Source organism: Dioscorea cayenensis, chromosome 2 (genome assembly GCF_009730915.1).
Source record: "Dioscorea cayenensis subsp. rotundata cultivar TDr96_F1 chromosome 2, TDr96_F1_v2_PseudoChromosome.rev07_lg8_w22 25.fasta, whole genome shotgun sequence".
NCBI classification, from domain to species: Eukaryota; Viridiplantae; Streptophyta; class Magnoliopsida; order Dioscoreales; family Dioscoreaceae; genus Dioscorea; species Dioscorea cayenensis.
Window position 1 is genome coordinate 9,051,437 of NC_052472.1, and position 15,450 is coordinate 9,066,886.

The 15,450-nt window shown below is 40.1% G+C and overlaps 1 non-coding gene across 1 annotated transcript; it reads right to left on the reverse strand.

The window, feature by feature from the left end:
* Positions 1-1,315: 1,315 nt before the first annotated feature.
* On the reverse strand, positions 1,316-1,422 carry LOC120281101. Its single transcript, XR_005542493.1, has one exon. It is a non-coding gene; the product is annotated as a small nucleolar RNA R71 (small nucleolar RNA).
* Positions 1,423-15,450: the final 14,028 nt, after the last annotated feature.

The following is a 15,450-nucleotide window of genomic DNA, read 5'->3' on the forward strand; positions in this document are numbered from 1 at the left end:
TATCCTACCTCCGCATTTCAAGAGTTCTTTACAGTTGTAATAGAGTGAAGTGCTAAGAGAGCAAGTCCTCTGGGGCTTAGTTGCGCAAGAAACAGAGTGAAGCGTTGAAGTAATCCTTAGTGCTAGGGCTTAATTGTAACTAGGGGTCTTTCGCCTGTACCAAAGGGTTAGATCTATATTAGGGAATAGGGTTTATTACTTGAAGTCCCTAGAGCTTCTTGCAACCCCACACAGTGTGAGGCGTCGAGAGTTCTCCTTTCTGCTGAGGCATAGTATAGGGTTAGTCACGGTTGACCTTAGGTTTGGGACCATGTGTTATAGGATTTCCACGACTCATTAAACATTAGTTAAGAGACATAATGATTGGTCTTGCACTTGAAACAATAGTCCTAGGGAGAACAATGTCCCGGTGCCCCATTTTCTATCGATTGCCTCTCCTATTATTCTCTTACGTCTCTTTCTTATTTTCTTTATTTTTATTTGCATCGATATTGTTCACACCACTTTGAATCATTTTCATCATTTAAATAGAAGTTCTTGTGTTTCTGATCACTATTCTCTGTGGATACGACTACCCACTCACCAAGGTACTTTATTACTTTGACAACCCGTGCACTTGCGGTATACTCACGCAAGGGGTGTGTAAAAGTTTTTGGCATTATTGCCGGGGAATAGGCATTTTGGAACACTTTGCACTTTGCTATTTTAGATATTCATCACTTGTTCTATTTCACATCTTCTTATTCTTCCATCATTCTGATTTGTTCTTTATTTTTTGGTTGTAGCTCCAGGTTATGACCCAAGGAAACCTTTGACATTTGTTGAATGAGATTCGGACTTTAGAAGAAGAATTCATAGAAGGGGAAAAGAATCTATGCAAGAACAGACAAATCAAGCTGAGATAGAAAGTGAAGGGTCAGATAATATGGCAGAACAGAATGAACAACAGAGGACACTTTCAGATTATGCCAGATCCGTAGTTCTTGATACATAATCTAGCATTGTGCGGTCACCGATTACAGCTCAAAATTTTGAGTTTAAGCCAGGCTTCATCCAGATGTTACAACAGTCGGTACAGTTTAATGGTTTGGCCGATGAGGATCAAAACAATCACATATAGAACTTCTTAGAAGTGTGCGATATGCTCAAGTTCAACGGTATTACAGATGATGCTATCAAGTTAAGGGCCTTCCCATTTTCCTTGAAAAGGAGAGCAAAGTAATGGCTACATTAATTACCTAGAGCATCGATCACTACATGGGAGGAGATGGTAGAAGCTTTCCTTGCCCAATATTTTCTTCCCGGAAAATTTGCAAAGCTTAGGAATGAAATATCATCTTTTGTGCAAACGGAATTGGAGTCTCTATTTGAGACATGGGATAAGTTCAAGGAGCTCCTGTGGAAATATCCTCAACATGGGTTTCTTGAGTGGATGATCATTCAAACTTTCTATAGTGGGTTGAATCCAAGCACAAAGTAGTTGCTTGATGCTGCAGTAGGAGGTACCTTAGGGACCAATACCCCTGAAGAAGCCCGACATCTCATCGAAGAAATGGCTATGAACAGTTACCTGTGGAACACAAGGGACATAAAGAAGGTAGCCGAACTTTCATGAGATTGATGCAGTTAGCTCATTGGCGGCCCAGGTTGAGTCATTAAGCAAGAAGTTAGACACTCTAACTTCTCCTAGAGTGGTGGACGTGATGAGTTGTACTGAGTGTGGGGGAGAACATTCTCTATCTGATTGCCCGATTTCTATTGGTGGTATATCCTAAGTGGAATAGGTTCACTTTGTGGGTAATATAATGAGAGGTCAAGGAAATCCATATAGCAATACCTATAATCCGGGGTGGAGGAGCCACCTAAACCTTTCTTGTAGTCATCAAGGGCAACAGAAGAATATGGCACTACCGGGTTTCCAACAACAACAATAACAAGCCCCGAACATGGAGAATCAAGTTTCAGGGTTGGAAATACCCGGATGACCGATTTAGAGAAGGCTTTGACCAAGTTCATTCAATCGTTGGATACACGGTTTCAGTCGGTCAAAGCTACACTTCTCAACCACACTACGTCATTGCACATCTTGGAGAACCAAGTGGGTCAAATTGCGAAGTCTCGTTCGGAAAGACCTCAAAGGAGTTTGCCTAGCAACATGGAAACCAACCCAAGAGAACATGTGAAGGTGATCACTTTGAGAAGTGGTCGTGAAGTTGAGGGTAGTCTCCCAAGTGAGAAGACCAATGTTGAAGCACCCGAGGTCGTGGAGGTTGAGGAAATAGCAAAAAAGAAGAAGGTGGCACCCCCATCGTATAAGCCAAGAATCCCTTATCCTTCACGATTGAAGAATGACCAAAATGATGAGCAATACAAGAAGTTTTTGGGTCTATTCAAACAGTTACACATCAACATCCCATTTGTGGAGGCGTTTTCTCAAATGCCTCGCTATGCAAAGTTTCTTAAGGATCTCTTGACCAATAAGAGGAAGTTGGAGGAGAGTGCATCTATGATCCTAGATGCTTCGTGTTCAGTGGGGTCGTAAAAGCATATGCTGAACAAGAAGAAGGACCATGGAAGCTTTATCATTCCATGCAACATTGGCAATTTGGGTGAAGAGAAGACATTTGCGAACTCAGGGGCTAGCATCAACGTCATACCTTACTTGTTCTTTCAAAAGCTAGGCTTGGGAGAGCCTAGACCCACTCGGATGACACTTCAGTTGGCGGACTGAATGATTAGACATCTGAAGGGTATCATCAAAGATGTACTTGTGAAAGTCGGTAAGTACATATTTCCTGTGGACTTTGTAGTGTTGGATGTTGATGAGGATGTCAATGTTCCACTGATATTTGGGAGGCCATTTTTGCGCACTTCCAAGGCTCTTACTGATATGGATGGTGGGGAGTTGACATTAAGAGTTGGCGATGGTAAGCTGACATACCGCCTCGTAGAAGCCATGAGACATTGTCCCGACTTTGATGATACTTTATATTTCCTTAACACTACTAATGAGCTAATTGATGAATATGTGTAGGAAATAATGTGTCCGGATCTATATGAAGGGTTGCTAGATCAAGGATGGAGAATGAAGAAGTCTTATCACTTGGTCTAAAGGATAAGATGCAACCTACCCGGGGGATCATGAAGAAGATAATCCAAAAGATGAAAGCGAGCAAGGAGACATCACAAGAAGCACCCTAAGGCTAATAGGGATGTGCAAGCACAGAGTAAGGGTGACGAACCCTTATGTGGTAATAAGCTCTATAACTCTTCCTCTACCTTGAAAGGATTATGTAGATCATGCTTTCAGGTTGTAGGTAAGAGGGAAACCTTCATCAATGAGCCCCCGTGAGATAAGGTCAGGTATGTCAAGCTTAGTGACATTAAACAAGAGTTTTTTGGGAGACAACCCAAGCATTGACTGTTTTTCTAATTTTTAGTTTAGTAATTGCATGAATTAGGACTTGAGTTTTGGTGTCTTGATCTTTTACATGCTATTGTTGTGTTTTTCTCATGAATCATTGGTGTTTTCATGTGCTTAATTGTGTTTGGCGAAGTTCCTTGGTTGTTTGAGCGTGTTATCCATGATTCACTGGCTAGTTGTTCATAGTATATACAGACTCTGTATTTGTATAAGTGTGCAGAAAAATTTTCTGCAGAGTTTGTAATTTTTTCTAAGTCATCCAGAGAAGAAACACAACCGTGTGTAATTTTCACATGGGCGTGTGTTTCCGTTCAGAGCTCATCCCGAGAGGACATAGGAACATGTGAATGCCCCTGTGAACGGCCTTCTGATGGTCACATACCCATGGGTAATTTCCACACGGGCTTGTGTTTCTCTGCAGAGTTCTCAAACTCTATCCCGAGAAGACAAAGGGATATGTGAACGCCCCTGTGGATGATCCTGTGAACTACACACGGGCGTGGGTAATTTCCACACGCCCGTGTGAAACTCTGTAGAGAGTTCTCCTTTATCCTGAGAGCACACAGGGACGTGTGAGTGCCCTTGTGAGTATACCTTTGAGTATCCACACGCGCATGTGGAATTTCCACAGGGGTGTGTGGAGCACTTAACCAAATTTTTCAGGTGGATAGAGAAGCCACAAGGGCGTGTGGGTGCCCCTGTGGGTCTGGGCACACGGGCATGGGGAATTTTCACATGCTTGTGTGGGTGTGTTCAGAGGCTATCCCGAGAACACACAGTGGCATGTGTCTACCACTGTGATGCCCTCCTGTGGAGTGACACGGGCGTGGGTAATTTCCACACGCCCATGTGGATGTGCATACATTGAACAGGCACGATTTTTCTTTATAAATCCCTCGTGCCCCTTCGTTCTTTGACTCCTAAACACTTAAACAACACCTCTCTTTTTATTTCGCCAATCTGGTTTTTTTTTCATTTAATCTGGTGAATGCTACTTTGTTTACATGTCAAATGGATGGTGTATGCTTTAGAATGATTTTAGAAACGAATTTGTGATGTATTTCTGGATTTTAGCATAATAGCCGTGCGACTTTCACACCCCGTGAATCCACACAGGTGTGTGGAATTTCCACACGGCCGTGTAGATTTCTACAGTATTATTTTGAGAGTTTATTTGATTGATTTTCTTTTCAATTTTCATAGATATGGCTCCCAGAACAAAGAAAATGGTCGGCAAGCATCCTAGAGCGCATTCTCCTGTGCTGGAACACATGGAGTTTGCCATTCCCGAGCATCATGCTTGTTTTGAGAGATTGTCGAAGCTCAAGTTCGGCCAATCTCGATTCCCAGATTTGAGTGCTGTGAGAGAGATTCAGTTAGTAGATAAGATGGCCGATGAGGTGGAGGAGCTCCTAGCCGTGGGCAGTTGGCACCAGTTATTATTTATTTGGGACTTGGCAATTCATATGCTCATACTGGAGGTTTTAGCGTTATTCGAGTTCGATAGAGCATATAGTAGTTTTTCCAGCATTGAAGCTATCTAGTCCTGAGTGTTTGGGTAGTATCATAGCATAAAGTGTGACATGGTTTGCTGTTTATTTGGGTTTATATGATGAGGTATTCACCGACACTAAGGAGTATGATCAGTTACCGACGGACTATCTTGGCAGTTTGACTCGCAGAGAGCTTATTGAGCATTATGTGGATAGGGACAATACGAGCCAGGTGTGTCTAAGGCCACCTGCCTTTCTCGGCTAGGATATAGGTACATCCACGCCGTTCTCAACCGATCAGTGAACGGGCCGTGGTGATAGCACAGGAGTATTAAGAAGACAAAAGCTATTGTTCTTGTACTCCATGGTGCAGAGCGAGCCGATTCACCTTGGGCACATCCTGGCTGAGTACTTGCACCACCAGGGTCAGTACGCCAGAGTTGGAGTTCTCTTCTCAGGCCCATGCATCACCAGGCTCATCACGGGTATGGGTCTCATGGATGCGATCAGGGGAGCCGAGAAGATCATAGTACTGTCTCTTCTCGGCTTGGAGACCATGCGACTAACGGGCATGATCCGCAGATATAGAGACGGGGTTTATGTGATGAACATACCCCCACCAAAGCCAGTCGAGGCCGAGGGAGATGCAGCAGAGGGCTCACAGCCTGACGCTTGAGCCACAGCTAGAGCAGATTCAGATAGAGGTATCCCCTACAGCACAGGAGCTACCACCAGTTCGGATATTTTCTCTGACTTGATCCCATGATCGATTTGAGAGGCTCAAGAGCACTATAGGGGTGTTACGGGCTAAGATTGCTGAGGTTTGCGCTACCCAGGCCGTGAACCATATAGAGGTGATGGTGCGTCTCGACACACTACAACAGTTACCAAAGCGAGACACGACCTCCCTATTTGTGATGAGACCGAGGACTCCTCAGGCATCACCAGCACCACCATCACCATCAACAGCACTAACATCTTCACCAACACCACCTACTTCTTTAGTAGCAGCAGCAGAGACCACAGATAACACCGACGCTTGATGTGTCTTTTACTTTATTTGCTTTTATGTTTTCGTATTTCATTTCTGCATTATATTTTGGACTTGTACTACTCAGAAAAGATCTTCCTTCTAAGTTTATCTTTTATTTTCAGTTGTCTTGAGTTGTATTTCATTTCCATATCTTTATATATACTCGAGTTTATTTTGTTTTTGATTGAGCTTCACTGAACCCCCTTGTGTATATGTGCAGATGGTCTTGTAAGTATGGAAATTGAGAACTAGTCATGGACACGCTCATTGTGACATTCAGAGGGCCGTGTATGTTCCACAACCTATTGGAACTCAACTCTCAATGAATATAGCTCCATCAAACGTACCATTAGGAGTTCAGGGGAGTATTGTTTCAGTTGCCCACCTCCACATATGTTTATGATTGGTTTATATTTTATTGTGCTTGCATGCGTACATTGAGGGCAATGTACATCTTAAGTGTGTGTGTGGGGTGGGGGCGTTCACATTACACATGTTCTACACTTATGCTTTTATTGTTCGTGCTCATGTAGCTAATGACGGTTCACCTTAGTTGCAATGGTTGTATTCTTAAGTTTAGGAGAATTTTTAACATTGAATGTTCTCATGCTCTAGTTTTTACTTGAATTTATAGGAATTTTTGCCCGATTGACACTTGTTGCACTACTCACTTATTAAACCTTGTGGAAACTTAAGTTTGATGTTTAAGAGACTAGTTAATTGTTTCTTGTTTTAATTTCTTTGAAAAATAAATTGTTGTTGAATGAAAAGAAAAAGAAAATGTTATGTTTGTTTTGCTTGTGCATTGGAGGTGGAAAGAGGTAGCACCTATGAAGTATGAAGCTACTCTCATAAGTCGGATACTAGTTATGCCCTAATGAGAGAAAGAGTTTGCTCATGGGATGAGTGAAAGCTACTACCCCGATAGAAAGAGCTACCACCTCGAAAGTGTGAAAGCCACCTTAGCGGCCGCTTCGGAAAGGGCTATCTTTAGAGGATGTGTGAAGCTTCTACCGTCTCTTTTCTTTCTTTTGTACGTAAATAAGTCCCTCTTACTTAGAGCTTTCAGGAGTATACATTTGGTTGACTTGAGTGAGTTTACACACACTTACATGATTTTGGGTTGTTGTCCTTTTTTATTTGAGTTTTTAGCGAGAGCATTGATTTTTCTTATTTGGTGTTGAAATTTTCCCTCACTTGTAGAATGTTATATTTTTGAGTTTTTTTAAACTTGCGACCGTGCATTCTTCACGCCCCGAAGATCCACACGTGTGGATTTTTGCTGTATTGTTTTGTGAACTTCTTTGATCGATTGTTCTTCAATTTTTCCAGATATGGCACCTCGGTCGAAGAGGCAAGCTGAGAAACTTCCGCATGAGTCATCACCTGACTCCAAACAGATTGAATTCATGATTCCCGAGCATCATGCTCGATTTCAGAAGTTGGCAAAGCTAAGGTTTGGACAAACACATTTTCCTGACATGGATGCAGTGAGAGAGGTTCAAGGGACAGGTGACATGGTAGAAGAGATAGAGGAGATGCTTGCGGTAGGAGGATGGAGTCGGTTGCTAGCCATACGGGATCATGCTATCCATATGTTGACTCTCGAGATGTTATCATCATTCGAGTTTGACCGCTCTTATTCTAGGTTTGACAGCTAGATACTATACAGTTTAGAGCACTCGGACAGCATCACAGCATGTCAGTTACCTAGTTCTTGATTAGACTAGGACTTTATGATATGGCATTCACGGATACAGATGACTACGAGCAGTTGTCTACGGATTATCCCGACGCGTTGACACCGCAGCGCGCATACAAAGCGCTATATGGACAGGGGCAGTATGAGCTCGGGGTGTCTAAGGCCACATGTCTCTCCCGGCCTAGTTACAAGTACATACACGCCATTCTGAGCAGGTCAATTAAACGGTCGTGGTGGCAGCACCGGTGTGTTTAGCTGACATGAGATGGTATATCTCTATTCGATGGTACAGAGCACACCGATACACCTGAGACACATCTTGGTAGAGTATATACGACATCAGGGGCAGTATGTTAGATTAGGAGTGATATTCTCGGGCCCCTACATCATGAGACTTGTTATGGGTATGGGTTTCTTGGACGCGATTCGAGGGGCCGAGAAGGCGAGTATACCTGCCCTCCTCGGCATAAAGACGATGAGGTTGATGGGGATGGTTCGCAAGGTTCAGGCGGGAGTGTATGCTTTGATCACACCCACCCCAGAGATAGCCGAGGGTGGGAGTGATGATGCCAAGGGTTCTTAGTCCTGGCCCCGAGCCTCAGCCTGCACCGATGGAGACCGAGGCACCTCCTACGGCACGGGAGCCACCCCTAGCATGCATGTTTTCACCTTCTCGAGACTATAATCATTTTGAGAGGCTTGAGAGTGTTGTAGGGGTGCTTCGGGCAGAGATCGCCGAGGTTCGGGAAACGCAGGTTATGCAGCACACAGAGTTTATGGCACGTTTTGATACTTTATAGCAGATCCTTGAGCGAGACGTTGCCTCCCCATTTGTTCTGAGGCTGAGAACCCCTCAGGTATCTCCGGCATCATCACCCGTCCCAGCACCAGTTGATCCACATAGTATATCATCGCCACCAGTAGTAATAGCAGAGGAGTCCTAGCTAGATACTAACTCTTGGTGCGTCTTTCTTTTTTCTTTATTTCTTTCTTGTTTCTGTATTTTATTTTGTATTGTTGCTGGACTTGTACACTCATAAAGGATTTTCTTTTTGAGTTTATCTTTTGTTTTGTCTCGAGTTGTATTCATTGCTTTATCTTTTATTTACTCAAGTTGTTTTTGTTTATTGAGCTTCACTGAACCTCCTTGTGTATGCGTGCAGATGATCTTGTCAGTATGGGAATTGAGAACTAGTCATGGACACGGCCAACATTGGGCCTTATGTGCTTCACAACCCATTGGAACTTTACTCTCAAGGATTTAGCTCCATCAAATGCACCACTAGGAGTCAGGGGAGTATTGTTTCAATTGCCCACTCCCACATATTTAATTTTTGCCCGATTGACACTTGTTGCACTACTCGCTCATGAAACTCTTTTGGAAACTCAAGTTCAATGTTTAAGGGACTAATTAGTTTTGTTTATTGTTCTATTTTGCTGAAAAAAATAGATTGTTAAATTGTGCATTAAGGGTGGAAAGAACTACCACCTATGAAGTATGTAGCTACTCTCATAAGTCGGATACTAGTTATGCCCTAATGAGAGAAAAGAGCTATCTCATGGGATGAGTGAAAGCTAGCACCCCGGTAGAAAATGCTACCACCTCGAAAGTGTGATATCCACCTTAGCGGCCGCTTCAGAAAGGGCTACCTTAGAGGATGTGTGAAGGTACTACCATTTTTTTGTTCTGTTATGCTTATAGCTAAATAAGTCCCTTATACTTAGAACTTTGAGGAGTATACCTTAGGTTGAATTGAGTGAGTTTTTACACACTTACACGATTCTGGGTTTGTTGTCCTTTTTGATTGAAGTTTTTAGCTAGAGCGTTGATTTTTCGTATTTAGTGTTGAAATCTCCCTTACTTATAGAATGCTTTCCTTGCATGCTTTGGTGAACCTAAGGCCAAGCACTTTCAATTTTTCCTTCTTCTATACTTTAATGTTTTCAAAAGCTTAAGTGTGGGGGAGTTTGATAAGTGCTTGTGTGTTAAGAATGCAAAGTGTTCTTTCCTTACAATGAGCATTACTTTTATCAGGTTTAAGCAATAATACATATGTATTTGTGTTCTTTTGCGCATGTAGGGTTATAAAGCTAAGGATTAAGAAAAGAAGCCAAAAGTAGATCATAAACGTACTATTTGGTGGAATCTTGGGAGAAACAAATGCAAAGACACAAGTGGGGCTCCAAGATATGTGAATGTATGCCAACCTCCATATATTTAAGTCATTACAATGAGTTGGAGCGGCACAAAGGCAGTCACATTTGCGTATCCAGACTTGTGCATTGTTAGCAAGATCTTCACCAATGAGACTTTTGATTGAAGAGAGTTGCTACAGTATCCCGATACCTGATTCCACAGGCCCGTGTGAAAAATCCATAGGGGCGTGTGGATACCTGATTCCAGCCCTATTCAAGCCATGATTTAGCCCGATTTTAGAAAGATCTTTCTTCCCTTCTCTCCAACTTTTCCCTATCTATTTGAGAGGCCATCGGCTAATGTTTTTGAGGGGCTTTTGGCATGTCTTTGGAGTTGTTCTACGGATTCGACACCGTGCTCAACTTGGAAGAAAGTTATTGGGGGAGCTTTCGTCGGCACCGATCCGGCGAGGTGTGCCCTAGGCTGGACAAGGGGACCTTTGGAGAAGACGAGGCTACTCCACAAGACCATCAACATGAATATTGAGGGGGTTTTCCTATGGATTTCTTATTTTTGCTTTCGATTTTACTATTGATTGTAACTTGCTCCATGGAGAGCTAAACCCCCTAGTGGGTACTTGGATTTTGTAAATCCTAGGATGTTATTATTTTTTTGACCTATTATTTTGCTTTCCTTAATTGATGTTTTAATTGAGTTCTAATCTTGAATGCTCATTGTATGATTTCTCCCTTAGAGTGACACTAGGGTTGAGAGTCTATATTGGTAACCTTTGTGGATGGATGACATGCCATGAGGTTAGACAAAGTTAGATTGGAGAGGGTTGAGAGGGTGAGTCGTGAGGTAGCGGAGCATCCCCTTTCCCCTCCGGTGTGATTTATCCTACCTCCATTTCCTAGAGTTCTTTGCTGTCACAATAGAGTGAAGTACTAAAGGATGAACTCCATTGGGGATTAGTTGCGTGAGCAACAGAGTGAAGCGTTGAAGTAACTTTAGTATGTGGGGCTTAATTGTGACTAGGGGTCTTTCGCCTGGACCAAAGAGTTAGATCTACACATAGAAATAGGGTTTATCACTTGGAACCCCTAGAACTCCATGCAACTGTGCACAGTGTGAGGTGTTGAGACTGAGCGATTTCTCCGCCGGGACATAGTGTAGAGTTAGTCATGGTTGACTTTAGGTTTGGGACCGTGTGCTTTAGGATTTTCATGACTCATTAAGCATTAGTAAGGAAGCATAATAGAGAGGTCTTGCACTATAATTATTAGTCCTAGGGGGAGCACTATCTGAGTACCCCACTTCTATCGATTGCCTTACCTCTCACTTACTTGTGCCTCTCATTCTTGTTTCTTTTATTTCTGTTTACATTACACTCTATCAATATAATCATTGTTCATCTTCGATTGGTTAAGTAGCAATCTTAGTATTTTTATTCCCTACTCCCTGTAGATTCGATACCCCACTCATCTGGGATTTATTACTTTGACAAACCCGTGCACTTGCGGGTCAAACGAAAGGGGCGTTGTCAGTTTAATACCGTACTTGTGTTCATTGATTATTGAATTTGTGTTCACACTATTTTTTGAATGTTTAATAAAAATATTAAAAAATCTATGCTGTAGGAACAAAAATGTTGATATAGCAGTGGATGTATAATCAGAATCTACCTGAAAGAAAATAATTCACCAACGAGTTTATTATTGGGGTTGATGAATTTCTTCAATTTGCAATTAATCAAGATGACTCGTATAAAAATGGTGAAAATATTAGGTATCCCTATTTCAAGTGCAAAAATAGGTGATTCCTTCATCTAAATGATATCATTTCACATTTGTATTGCTGGGAGAATAAAGAGTGTATTGGAATTGGACCTATCATGGTGAAGAATTATTCTCAAGAGCCTAAGGAGATTCATGACCAGACGTCAGATTAGATGGCATAGGAGGGCGATTATGAGTAGATAACTTGGGATGAAAGGATGATATATGATTGTCTTCGTTCTCGTGTTCAACCAATGGATCAATCTCAATGTAATGATGAAGCTAGTCAAAGTGTGCATCCACCATTAGATGAGCTAGTTTCAGGTTTACAGAGAGATGAAATAAGCCAATTGTCTAACATATTTTTTGATGTATTAAAAGTTGTCGATAAACCCTTATATGAGGGTTGTGAGAATCACTCTCAGTTGACTTTTTTTACTAGGATTTTATATCAAGTCTGATGCTAATATGTCTGAGGTTAATATCAAAACCATGATCATTGCTATCAAGGAGGTTCTTCCATCAGACAACACAATGCCGATTGATTACTACCATCATAGAAAAATTACGAATGAACTAGGTTTATCTGGGATTATAAAAGATGCTTGCAAAAATGGTTACATGTTGTATTGGAAGCATGATGGTATGGAAGTTTTTTGCAAGTTTTGTAATGAGCAAAGGTACAAACAATTAAAGAGTCAATGTGTGGTGCTTGATAATCACCACCGTAAAAGAATTGCACAGGCAATACTAAGATACTTGCCACTAACTCAAAGATTACAGAGATTATATGCTGCTAATGCTATAGAAACACATGTGACTTGGCATGCTACACACAAAAGAAATGATGGGGTAATGTGTCATCTATCTAATGCTGAGGTATGGAAATTTTTTGATAAAACTTATCCTGATTTTGCTAGGAAACCTATCAACATTCAATTGGGCCTATGTACAAATGGCTTTGCACTACATGGACAATTTGGGAAGGCTTATTCATGTTGGCCAATAATTATGACTCCTTACAACCTTCCACCGGGCATGTGCAAGAAAAGCCCTTATATGTTTTTATCATTAATTTGTCCTAGGCCTAAAATCCAAAGAAAAGTATAGATTTTTTTGCAACTTTTGATTGAAGAGTTGAATAATTTGTGCATTGTTGCTGCCATGCCTTATGATGTTTCAAAGAATGGAAATTTTTGTTTGAGGCTACAATTTTGGGGATGATTAGTGACATTCTTGCTTATGGAATGTTATCGGGATGGAGTACTACTGGGGTTTTAGGGATGTCTAATCTGTATGGAGAATTCCAATGCTTTTACCTATGACACAATAGAAAAGTAAGTTATTTAGATTGTTATTGGGTATTTTTACCTCAAAATCATTCCTACAAAAAGGATAAGAAGTCTTTCACTCGAGGTCGAGTGGAGAAGAGTGATATACCTCCAATGTTGTCAGGGGAAGAAATTTTTCATCGGGTTATGTTTTTCCCAACGGCCATGGAGGACCCCATTAACACATCTCCAGAGTATGGAAAAAGTCATAAGTGCACGAAAAGAAGTATTTTTTAGAATCTACAATATTGGACAACTTATTTGATCCAACATAATCTTGATGTGGTGCACATAGAGAAAATTGTGTTTGACAATGTCTTCTATACTATAATGAATGTGAAAGGGAAGAGTAAAGATAATATTAATGCTTGGAAACATGCTGGAATTCTTTACGACAGTAAGGAGATAACAATTCCTTCAAATAGTACAAGTCAGACTATTCCAAAAGCATTATACACCGTGACCAAAGAGAAGAGGAGGGTTATTTGTGAATGACTTCAGAACTTAAGGTTTTCGGATGGTTATGCTTCTACTCTTTGAAAATGTGTTGATATTAATAAATTGAAGATAATCTACATGAAGAGTAATGACTGCCACTTGTTTACACAAAAAACTTATCCCAATTGCTTTAAGAGAAATGTTTCCCTCATTCATATGGAATCCATTGACAAAATTGAGTATATTATTTCATATTATATGTTCTATTATGTTGCCATTGATAAAGTTATTGAATTAGAGAAAGAGGTTGCGGTGATTTTATGTAACTTGGAGAAAATATTCCCTCCGTCTTTCTTTGATTATATGGAGCATCTCATTGTCCATTTGCCTTATGACACTAGAATTGAAGGTCTTGTTCAGTATAGATGGATGTATCCCTTTGAGAGGTAGCAAAAGTTGTAATATAACTTTATTGAATTTAAGATAATTTTGTTTAGTTTATGTAATGTTTTTTCATCCTTGTACTTGTAGGTTTCTTTATGAATTGAAAAAAATATTGAAGAACAAGGCACATGTTGATGGTTCAATTTGTCAAGCTTATAGCACAAGAAATCTTCATTTTTGTAGAACATTACTTTGAACTTCATGTATCATGTATCATGTATCATGTAGAAAGAGGAGACCTCTATGAAGTGATGAGGGGATAAATGATGGTGCCTTCAAACATTTCTCCATATTCAATTACATAGGTCAAATTCAAGGTTGTCCAAAGATTAGATGGCTTTTTGAAAATGAGTTGCATGTAGCACATACTTATATATTGTGAAATTGTCCAAAAGTGCAACCATATTCCAAGTAAGTTATATTATCAATTAAAAAAAACAATAATTTTTACAATCTATAAAATATCTAAATTCAATAATTTTTAAATTTTTTTCATGTTTAAATACATATTCATAGGATATTTGTCAACTACCTACAAGGGAACCCTGTTGATGCCATCGATAAGGCAATTTATAAGTATTTTATGAAGTGGTTTGAAAATTTTTTAAATAATCATTTTAATATCTTCAAATTGTATTAAGAGAATGACAAAACATCTCATATTCAATTTTTGGGTTTAGGTGAAAAATAAGGTCAATCAAGTCACTGATCCTCTCTTGCAAAGCCTTACTTGGGGTCCATCTATGAAAGTGACAACTTGACCTGGATAGTTTATCAATAGTTATAACTTTTGTACTGTTTTTCATAGCATGGAGAAAGGCACCATGAATAGTGCAATATGTGTACAAGGGTCCAATGTCTAGGATACATGTACTGATTTCTTTGCTTTCTTGCAAGATGTAGTCCAACTTAAGTACCATAGTATTAGATGGAACCATGTTGTCCTCTTCGAGTGTAGATTTTTTGATCCAATAAATGACACCAAGGTTCATCCTCTATATAATTTGGTTAATGTTAATCAGAAAAAGATGTATCCAAAGTATGGTCCAAGTATGGTTCATTTGTATTGGGACAATAAGCCATTCAGATGAACTATATTAAGTGCCCAAGCATGGAAAAAGGACAAGGTTGATTGGTTAGCTATGTGCAAGACAAAAGCTAGGAGAACAGTTGATGCAAGTTGGCCAAGAAGAGATAGCACCGCATATCAAATGGAAGAAATTTAATCAAATCCAATTGTTAGTATTACACAAGAGATTCCTCCTTTGGTTGATCCACAAGGCATACAACAATCTATTGACTTATCTGAAGGCTTTCAGAAAGTGAAACTGAGGAAGTTGAATATGAATACAATGAATATGAAGAAACTAATGATGATGATGATGATGATGATGATGATGATGATGATTTGGGAGAACATGACTTTTTATTAATTACTGAAAATCTTCTTGTGTTTTTTTGTCTCTTTTTCACAAGAACTTTGTATTTCTATGCAGGATGTTTCTAGTTTTTTTTTTAAAGATTTTCCTGTAGATTTTGACGGATATATATCTCATTTATGATCATCTTTTTCTTCAACCCTTCCAATTAAGTTATTCTCATTGTATATTTTTTTTCTTATCATTTATATTGACCAAAACTTCTTGATGTTTGGAGAGATTGTTCAATTG